The sequence below is a fragment of the Rattus norvegicus genome, chromosome 3, assembly GCF_036323735.1.
Source record: "Rattus norvegicus strain BN/NHsdMcwi chromosome 3, GRCr8, whole genome shotgun sequence".
NCBI lineage: Eukaryota > Metazoa > Chordata > Mammalia > Rodentia > Muridae > Rattus > Rattus norvegicus.
The window spans coordinates 26,363,474-26,373,438 of NC_086021.1; positions in this window are offsets into that span (position 1 = coordinate 26,363,474).

Sequence of the window (9,965 nt, forward strand, 5' to 3'; positions counted from 1 at the left end):
AATGGACATAGCTTAAACTTGTAGGTAACAATAAACAACCTTTCTTTGCTGGAAAAATTTGCCAAGTTAAGAGATGCATACTATCTTCTTCTAGAATATTTTCTCACCAAAACTGCTCAGAACTGAGAGGTTCCACCCTAATGCAAGACCTCTTGTGGACTCATTTGATTAGTATCAAAGTGAACAGACTTTGAAACCAATTGATGTTCAAGTTCTAATTCTGTCTTGGACTTTTTTATTTCATGGTGGATGAACACATAAAATGTATTCATTCCTTTTAATTTTTTATTTTTATAATCCAGTTTTTATTCCCCTTCTTGTCAGTTTCAAATCCCATACCTCCTTCCCACCTCCCTACCACCATCTCCACAAGGATGTCCCCAACCCACTCACCCCACCAGACCTCTAAACTTCCTGGGGCCTCCAGTCTCCTGAGGGTTAGGTGTATCTTTTCTGACTTAACCCAGAACCGGGAGTCCTCTGTGTTGGAGGCCTCATCTCAGCTGAAGTATGCTGCCTGGTTGGTGATCCAGTGTCTGATAGATGTCAGGGGTTCAGATTAATTGAGACTTCTGGTCCTCCTACAGGGTTGCCTTCCTCCTCAGCTTCCTTCAGCTTTTGCCTAATTCAACCATAGCCTTCAGAAGCTACTGTTCATTGATTGGGTGCACATATCTGCATCTGAATCTTTTAGCTGATTGTTGGGTCTTTTAATATATTCATTCTTTTTTTTCTGTAGACATTTTAATGCCACAAAGACATCTGGTTTGACACAGAATTTTTTGTCCTTATTAACTTGAGTATTTCTTATTTACATTTCAATTGTTATTCGCTTTCCCCTTTCCAGGCCAAGATCCCTCTAACCCCTCTCCCCCCTTCTGTATGGGTGTTCCCCTCCCCATCCTCCCCCCATTAGCGGCCTCCCCCCAACAATCACATGCACTGGAGGTTCAGTCTTAGCAGGACAAAGGGCTTCCCCTTCGATTGGTGCTCTTACTAGGCTATTGATTGCTACCTATGAGGTTGGAGCCCAGGGTCAGTCCATGTATAGTCTTTGGGTAGTGGGTTAGTCCCTGGAAGCTCTGGTTGCTTGGCATTGTTGTTCAAATGGGGTCTCAAGCCCCCTCAAGCTTTTCCAGTCATTTCCTTGATTCCTCCAACAGGGGTCCCGTTCTCAGTTCAGTGGTTTGCTGCTGGCATTCGTCTATGTATTTGCTGTATTCTGGCTGTGTCTCTCAGGAGAGATCTACACCCGGTTCCTGTTGGCCTACACTTCATTGCTTCATCCATCTTCTCTAATTGGGTGGCTGTATATGTATGTGCCACAAGTGGGGCAGGCTCTGAATGGGTGTTCCTTCTACATCTGTTTTAATCTCTGCCTCCCTATTCCCTGCCAAGGGTATTCTTGTTCCCATTTTAAAGAAGGAGTGAAGCATTCACATTTTGATCATCCATCTTGAGTTTCATGTGCTCTGTGCATCTAGGGCAATTCAAGCATTTGGGCTAATAGCCACTTCTCAATGAGTGCATATCATGTGTGTTTTTCTGTGATTAGGTTACCTCACTCAGGATGATATTTTCCAGTTCCCTCCATTTGCCTATGAATTTCATAAAGTACTGTTTTTGATAGCTGAGTAATATTCCATTATGCAGATGTACGACATTTTCTGTATCCATTCCTCTGTTGAAGGGCATCTGGGTTCTTTCCAGCTTCTGGCTATTATAAATAAGGCTGTTATGAACAGAGTGGAGCATGTGTCTTTGTTATATGTTGGGGCATCTTTTGAGTATATGCCCAAGAGAGGTATAGCTGGGTCCTCAGGTAGTTCAATGTGCAATTTTCTGAGGAACCTCCAGACTGATTTCCAGAATGGTTGTACCAGTCTGCAATCCCACCAACAATGGAGGAGTGTTCCTCTTTCTATACATCCTCGCCAGCATTTGCTGTTACCTGAGTTTTTGTTCTTACCCGTTCTCACTGGTGTAAGTGAAATCTCAGGGTTGTTTTGATTTGCATTTCCCTTATGACTAAAGATGTTGAACATTTCTTTAGGTATTTCTCAGCCATTCGGCATTCCTCAGCTGTGAATTCTTTCTTTAGCTCTGAACCCCATTTTCTAATAGGGTTATTTGTCTTCCTGCAGTCTAACTTCTTGAGTTCTTTGTATATTTTGGATATAAGCCCTCTATCTGTTGTAGGATTGGTAAAGATCTTTTCCCAATCTTTTGGTGGCTGTTTTGTCCTAACCACAGTGTCCTTTGCCTTACAGAAGCTTCACAGTTTTATGAGATCCCATTTGTCGATTCTTGATCTTAGAGCATAAGCCATTGGTGTTTTGTTCAGGAAATTTTCTCCTGTGCCCATGTGTTCGAGATACTTCCCCACTTTTTCTTCTATTAGTTTGAGTGTATCTGGTTTGATGTGGATGTCCTTGATCCATGTGGACTTAAGTTTGTACGGGTGATAAGCACAGATTAACATGCATTCTTCTACATGTTGACCTCCAGTTGAACCAGCACCATTTGCTGAAAATGCTATCTTTTTTCCATTGGATGGTTTTGGCTCCTTTGTCAAAAATCAAGTGACCATAGGTGTGTGGGTTCATTTCTGGGTCTTCAATTCTATTCCACTAGTGTATCTGTCTGTCTCTGTACCAATACCATGCAGTTTTTATAACTATTGCTCTGTAATACTGCTTGAGTTCAGGGATAGTGATTCCCCCAGAAGTTTTTTATTGTTGAGGATAGTTTTAGCTATCCGGGGTTTTTTGTTATTCCAGATGAATTTACAAATTGTTCTGTCTAACTCTTTGAAGAATTGGATTGGTATGTTGATGGGGATTGCAGTGAATCTGTAGATCACTTTTGGTAAAATGACCATTTTTACTATATTAATCCTGCCAATCCATGAGCATGGGAGATCTTTCCATCTTCTGAGGTCTTCTTCAATTTCTTTCTTCAGAGGCTTGAAGTTCTTATTGTACAGATCTTTTACTTGCTTGGTTAAAGTCACACTGAGGCATTTTATATTATCTGGGACTATTATGAAGGATGTCGTTTCCCTAATTTCTTTCTTGGCTTGTTTCTCTTTTGTGTAGAGGAAGGCTACTCATTTATTTGAGTTAATATTATACCCAGCCACTTTGCTGAAGTTGTTTATCAGCTTTAGTAGTTCTCTGGTGGAACTTTTGGGATCACTTAAATATACTATCATATCATCTGCAAATAGTGATATTTTGATTTCTTCTTTTCCAATCTGTATCCCCTTGTTCTCCTTTTGTTGTCTGATTACTCTGGCTAGAACTTCACGTACTATATTGAATAAGTAGGGAGAAAGTGGGCAGCCTTGTCTAGTCCCTGACTTTAGTGGGATTGCTTCAAGTTTCTCTCCATTTAGTTTAATGTTAGCAACTGGTTTGCTGTATATGGCTTTTACTATGTTTACGTATGGGCCTTGAATTCCTATTCTTTCAAGGACTTTTATCATGAAGGGGTTTTGAATTTTGTCAAATGCTTTCTCAGAATCTAATGAAATGATCATGTGGTTTTGTTCTTTCAGTTTGTTTATATAATGGATCACGTTGATGGTTTTCTGTATATTAATCCATCGCTGCATGCCTGGGATGAAGCCTACTTGATCATATTGGATGATTGTTTTGATGTGCTCTTGGATTCGGTTTGCCAGAATTTTATTGAGTATTTTTGCATCGATATTCATAAGGGAAATTGGTCTGAAGTTCTCTTTCTTTGTTGGGTCTTTGTGTGGTTTAGGTATTAGAATAATTGTGGCTTCATAGAAGGAATTCGGTAGTGCTCCATCTGTTTCAATTTTGTGGAATAGTTTGGATAATATTGGTCTGAGGTCTTCTATGAAGGTCTGATAGAATTTTGCACTAAACCTCTCTGGACCTGGGCTCTTTTTTTTTGGGAGACCTTTAATGACTGCTTCTATTACGTTAGGAGTTATGGAGTTGTTTAAATGGTTTATCTGTTCCTGATTTAACTTCGGTACCTGGTATCTGTCTAGGAAATTGTCCATTTCCTGCAGATTTTCAAGTTTTGTTGAATATAGGCTTTTGTAGTAGGATCTGATGATTTTTTTTGAATTTCCTCTGATTCTGTAGTTATGTCTCCCTTTTCATTTCTGATTTTGTTAATCTGTACACACTCTCTGTGTGCTCTTGTTAGTCTGGCTAAGTGTTTATCTATCTTGTTGACTTTCTCCAAGGACCAACTTTTGGGTCTGCTGATTCTTTCTATGGTCCTTTTTGTTTCTACTTGATTGATTTCAGCTCTGAGTTTGATAATTTCCTGCCTTCTACTCCTCCTGAGTGTATTTGCTTCTTTTTGTTCTAGAGCTTTTAGGTGTGCTGTCAAGTTGCTGACATATGCTCTTTCCTGTTTCTTTCTGCAGGCACTCAGAGCTATGAGTTTTCCTCTTAGCACAGCTTTCATTGTGTCCCATAAGTTTGGGTATGTTGTACCTTCATTTTCATTAAATTCTAAGAAGTCTTTAATTTCTTTCTTTATTTCTTCCTTGACCAGGTTATCATTGAGTAGACCATTGTTCAACTTCCATGTATATGTGAGCGTTCTTCCCTTATTAAGATTGAAGACAAGCTTTAGCCTGTAGTGGTCTAATAGGATGCATGGGATTGTTTCTATCTTTTGCTATCTGTTGAGGCCTGTTTTTTGACCAATTATATGGTCAATTTTGGAGAAAGTACCATGAGGTTTATGTTTTAGGATAGAATGTTCTATAAATATCTCTTAAGTCCATTTGGTTAATGACTTCTCTAAGTCTGTCTATATCTGTGTTTAATTTCTGTTTCCATGATCTGTACATTGATGAGAGTGGGCTGGTGAAATCTCCGACTATTATTGTGTGAGATGCAATGTGTGCTTTGAGCTTTAGTAAGGTTTCTTTTATGTATGTAGGTGCCCTTTTATTTGGAGCATAGATATTTAGGATTGAGAGTTCATCTTCGTGGATTTTTCCTTTGAGGAATATGAAGTGCCCTTCCTTATCTTTTTTGATGACTTTTATTTGAAAATCGATTTTATTCGATATTAGAATGGCTACTCCAGCTTGCTTCTTCAGACCATTTGCTTGGAAAATTTTTTCCAGCCATTCACTCTGAGGTAGTGTCTGTCTTTGTCTCTGAGGTGTGTTACCTGTAGGCAGCAGAATGCAGGGTCCTCATTGCATATCCAGTTTGTTTATCTTTGTCTTTTTATTAGGGAGTTGAGACCATTGATGTTGAGAGATATTAAGAAATAGTGATTATTGCTTCCTGTTATATTCATATTTGGATGTGAGGTTATGTTTGTGTGCTTTTCTTCTCTTTATTTTGTTGCCAAGACGATTAGTTTCTTGCTTTTCCTAGGGTGTGGCTTGCCTCCTTATGTTGGGCTTTACCATTTATTATCCTTTGTAGTTCTGGATTTGTAGAAAGATATTGTATAAATTTGGGTTTGTCATGGAATATCTTGGTTTCTCCATCTATGATAATTGAGAGTTTTGCAGGATACAGTAGCCTGGGCTTGCCTTTCTGTTCTCTTAGGGTCTGTATGACGTCTGTCCAGGATCTTCTGGCTTTCATTGTCTGTGGTGTGAAATCTAGTGTGATTCTGATAGGTCTGCCTTTATATGTTACTTGACCTTTTCCCCTTACTTCCTTTAATATTCTTTCTTTGTTTTGTGCATTTGGTGCTTTGACTATTACGTGACGGGAGGAGTTTCTTTTCTGGTCCAATATATTTGGAGTTCTGTAGGCTTTTTGTATGTTTATGGGCTTCTCTTTCTTTAGGTAAGGGAAGTTTTCTTCTATGATTTTGTTGAAGATATTACTGGTTCTTTGAACTGGGAGTCTTCACTCTTTTCTATGTCTATTATCCTTAGGTTTGATCTTCTTATTGAGTCCTGGATTTCCTATATGTTTTGGCCCAGTAGCTTTTTCCATGTTCCATTATCTTTGACAGTTGTGTCAATGATTTCTATGGAATCTTCTGCTCCTGAAATTATCTTTTTTATCTCTTGTATTCTGTTTGTGATGCTTGTATCTACGGCTCCTTGTCTCTTCCTTTGGTTTTCTATATCCAGGGTTGTTTCCCTGTGTTCTTTCTTCATTGCTTCTATTTCCATTTTTAATTCCTTCAACTGTTTGTGTTTTTCTGGAATTCTTTCAGGGATTTTTGTGACTCCTCTCTATGGGCTTCTACTTGTTTATTTATGTTTTCCTGTGTTTCTCTAAGAGAGTTCTTCATGTCTTTCTTGAAGTCTTCCAGCATCATGATCAAGTATGATTTTAAATCTAGATCTTTCTTTTCTGGTGTGTTTGGATATTCAGTGTTTGCTTTGGTGGGAGAATTGGGCTCCGATGATGCCATGTAATCTTGGTTTCTATTGCTTGGGTTCCTGTGCTTGCCTCTCACCATCAGATTATATCTGGTGTTACTTTGTTCTGCTATTTCTGACAGTTGCTAGACTGTCCTATAGGCCTGTGTGTCAGGAGTGTTGTAGACCTATTTTCCTGTTTTCTTTCAGCCAGTTATGGGAACCGAGTGTTCTGCTTTCGGGCGTGTAGTTTTTCCTGTCTACTGGTCTTCAGCTGTTCCTGTGTGCCTGTGTCCTGAATTCACCAGCCAGGTCTCTTGGAGCAGAAAAGTTTGTCTTACCTGTGGTCCCATGGCTCAAGTTTGCTTGTGGGGTGTTGCTTTTGAGCTGTCCGTGAGTGCAGCAACCAGGTAGGCCTGCGCCGCCTTTTCTGGGAGACCCTGTGCACCAGGGTCCCAGATGGCATTAAGTATTTTCCTCTGGAGTCAGAAATGTGGGCAGAGTGTAGTCTCTTCTCAATATATTCATTCTTGAAAGTATAAAATTTAATTGAAGCTTCTTAACTTTGATTTTTTTATTCAGAACACCTATTCAAACCAGGTAGAATTACATCAAGCTATATAATGTCTGCTGGCAGTTAATTTTATTATGTAGTGCTTTAATTTCTTTGTACATTTTATAACAAATTTTATAAAAATATTAAAATTCATAAACATTTTTATCAGGAAAGAGAGTTTCATGAGCCTCTGATCTAGGTTTGATATCAGTGCTAGTTAGATTACAAATATGAGGAAATGATTGATGTCTTGGATTGAAAAGGTGGATTTCTACTTATCATGTGTCGCAGATCACTGTGTTCAACTATTCATTCATCAGTTCTTTGGAGGATTATCAACTTGCATAATCCCTTAGAGACAGTGTTTAGTAGGAGGCATGAGGTTCTTCATTAGATATGGAAAAAATACTGCTTTTTGAAGGCCTTTTGCTAAGATTAGCTTCTAAGCATTGTTTTCTTTGTAAAACAAACAAAAAATGAGATATAAATAAGAAAATTTGAGTTTCAGGTCATACACTTATGGAAGATGAATATTGATGATCACTAAATGTTTGCTTTCCCACAATATCATATTGCTTCTCTGTGTACAAGGTTATATATATGCAACGGGGCCAGAACTGTGGCTTGTTTATCCATTTTGACTCATTTCTTAAGGAAGCCACATATGTTTGAATGAAATTCTGTTTTATCTTTACAAATTTGTTTTGGAAAATGTATTTGGAATGGCCATTTAGGTTTATTAGTGATTGTGGTTGTTTGAATATGAATAGTTCCCATAAGCTCAGGCTCATTGTAAACTAAGACTCATGTTTTTGAATATTCCATAATTAGTGAGTGTCACTATTAGAATGTACTTGTTGGCATATATGTGTCACTTGGTTGGGTTTTGAGATTTTAAGAACCTATCCCCCTTATTCTTACTCTTCTTTCTACCTGTCAATCTAAATGGAGATATCTTGGCTCCCTTCTCCAGACACAAGTCAGACTGTATGTCGTTATGCTTCTTGCCATGATGATAATAGACTAATCCTCTAATCCTGAAAGCCAGTCCCAATTAAATATTTTCCTAGAGACTTGCCTTGGTTATGTTATCTCTTTACAGCAATAGAACACTAAGGAAGTGAGTAGGATCAGAACTACCACATCAGCTGTCTTAGTAGTAAGGGGAAGGTCTTAAAAGTTACTAAGTTCTACTGCATGTTCTAATTTTTTTCAGAATTAGATAATATTGGAAAATACTTCCCATTGAATTGGGCTCAATTTTTATAGGTTTGCAAAAACAATCAAACAATAAATCCTGGCAGTTAGATTGAGCAAATCACTGAATCAACAGACATATTCTAAGAAGAAAATTATCAAGAATATAGGTAACATACAACAAACACTTAAAAGAAAAAAAGGACATACCATTTCTGAGAGCAAAAACTGTTTTTTTCCATACTTGCTTCAAAAGTATTTTTGAGTAAAAAAACAAATCTTATTTCTACTAATAAAATCTAAATTGAAGGAAGATTATAAAAAAAATAAGATTTTAGGGGCTGGGGAGATTTGTCTGTGAGTAAAGATTCTCATTACCAATCTTGATTCATTACTTGAATTCAATTTCCTAAGAACTACATGGTAAACTGAGAGAACCAACTCCTCAAAATTGGCCTTGACCCCCCCCCAGACACACACACACACAGTTAAAGCAGTTTAATATGGTAGATATTTAATAGAGTTTAAATGTTTTCTGTGTGGGCTAACAATGGTCTTGTAAGAGTTGAAACCATCTAATAAAAATGGCAATACCAGACATGTGAAGAGCTCTTCTGAGGAGTTGGTTACGGTTGTTAAAGAAACTCCCAAAATATTACAGACGATAGTCTTGGTTGGTCCTCCAGAGATGAAATTTAAGTCCCTTAGCTGAAAATACCATGCACTTCAGACAGAGGTACCAGAGGCTCAGAGGTCTCAGAGATTCCAACCCAAATGAAAGTTAGTCCTCTGGCCTTGTTGGAAACCAACGGGAGGAGAAGGCCATGGTCTTACCAAGGCTGGATCCCCCATTGTAGGAAAATGTCAAGGCAGGGAGTTGGGAAGGGGTGGGTGGTTGGGTGGGAGAACACATTCATAGAAGAAGGGGGGTGTCGGGGAATAGGATAGGGAGTTTATGGATGGGAAATGGGATAACATTTGAAATATAAATAAAAAATAGCCAATTAAAAATGCAAAAAAAACAAAAGAAAGAAGGAGAAGAAGAAGGAGGAGGAGGAGGAGGAGGAGGAGGAGGAGGATAAGAAGAAGAAGAAGAAGAAGAAGAAGAAGAAGAAGAAGAAGAAGAAGAAGAAGAAGAAGAAAGTCCTCAGGCATAGCTAATTTTTATGGTACCAAAACGTACCATGAAAACTTACAAAAGAGGGAGTCAAACAAGAGTCTTACACACCTGTGATGTCTATGAAACCTAATAACACACAGCATAGCATGATAACCTTCAGGCTTCAGTAGTGACACACATATCTTGGCAGTAATTATATTAAAAAAGTAATATAATTGGTGTTAAGAGCCACTCAACAAGAGGGAAATAATATGTGATACTGGAAAACAAGCCACATACCCAGGGCTAGTGAATTCATGGATCCTGGAGGAGATTCTACAAAGACTATTTAAAAAAATCAGAATCCATAGCTACATTCTAATTATGTGTCCTTATAACCAAAAATAAGAATAGTCCTCACCCCTTATCAAAGAAATTTCTCATTGCAACAAATGTAGTCCTCTATAGAAAATGACAACAAATCAAAGTGCAGAATAGTGAAGTCCAGGCCTCTGGAAAATAACTCTTGCACCTAAGACTCAGGAATAATAGTAGGTGAAGAAATAATGTAAGAACCAAAGAATCAGAGAGTTTTCTATGATACTGATAGAAATACTGATCTCATAGTAATATCAGAAGTTATACCCATAACATCTTACAATATGACTACCTAAACTAAGCTGAGGATGATCTGAACATAAATAATAACAGTCAATATACAGTGGGTGAAGAAAAGCTCACAATAAAAGCAAGGAATGGACAGTTCCCTGCACCCA